Source organism: Elephantulus edwardii, unplaced genomic scaffold, assembly GCF_000299155.1.
Source record: "Elephantulus edwardii isolate Elephantulus edwardi_28Jun2011 unplaced genomic scaffold, EleEdw1.0 scaffold00011, whole genome shotgun sequence".
Classification (NCBI taxonomy): domain Eukaryota; kingdom Metazoa; phylum Chordata; class Mammalia; order Macroscelidea; family Macroscelididae; genus Elephantulus; species Elephantulus edwardii.
Window position 1 is genome coordinate 19,948,264 of NW_006399761.1, and position 1,252 is coordinate 19,949,515.

Below are 1,252 nucleotides of genomic sequence, written 5' to 3' on the forward strand. Positions count from 1 at the left end.
CCCCCGCCCCGAATGTCTGTTTTAATTGTCCAATTAGCAAGAGGTTCTTGACACTCGATTTTTTTTTCTACAATCAATGATTTACTCCTTGAAAATCCTTTTTAAAAAATATAAACAGTGGGAAACTGTAACAGAGAAAATCATTCCGATTACTTCCTCTCAGAAAATCCTCAACAGGGATCTTTGATTTCCCTTTGCTCTTGGGGGCTTCCCAATATTGTTCTGGGTTGATCTTGCCTTTGGGGGCTTGAAGCATCTGCTCTCCCAGCAACTGCAGCCCTGTCAGGTCTCAAGATGTTGAAAGTCAACCCACGTCCATGCAAAGACATGATGTGAATTAGAAAGCGGTCGGCAAGGGAAGGAACGGCAACAGAGAAGCCGAGCACAGCACATCTGACGTCGGACGAGGCAGAATATGCACATCCCTGAAAAGCCAGCGACTCCGGATCAGAAGGAAACCTGAATGGCCGTTTCATCCCACACAAGCAAAGAACGTGCAATACAAAATTCATGCTAGTGGAGTAATCTTTCCCGACCCAGAGCTGTGTACCTGCACTGTGGTGAATCATTCAGGGAAGCCTTTCCAGACGTTGGCTGACTTTCACCACAAGCCTGGGTCTCTCTTCCTCTCATTGCACAGGGACTGGCTCAGCGCTCACTCTCCATTGGATTCCCGAGCCTGTGAATCGCACGGAAGACTGTCCTCATTTCTCTCTCAGATCAGCTACTGGATTCAAACTGCTGGAGAACCTCAGCAGAACTCTCTAGTATTACGTCACCAGAGCTCCTGCGTGGCTGAGTATGTCTGTAGCTCCCCGAGGAGACTGGAGAGCTTGCTAATAATGTGAATAAGGCTAAGCATCACTTTCTGTGTGGGGACAAGCGAATAATAAGTCGTACAAGACCGCTAATGAGGGGATCAGTCAGTTTTGCCTTTCTGCCAGGTTTAAATTGAGTGGGCTCAGAGGCAGAATGTGGGAATCTCACTACAATGAAGAAAGAAGTAGAAAGTGCAGAGCATCTTTGAATCAGGGTAAGATGGAGTAAGACTAAGGTCAAGACCAGCAGTAGCAACAACAGAGGTAGCAGAGATATGAGACGGAGCTGAACTAGAACTACTGTCCCACAAAGCCATGGTTCAATCCCTCAGCCTTGGCCTACCCGGGGGGGAAGGGCGAGGGGAGGAGAGAGAGAGAGAAGGGAGAGGGGAGAGAGAGGAGAGAAGAGAGGGAGAGGGAGAGGGAGAGGGAGA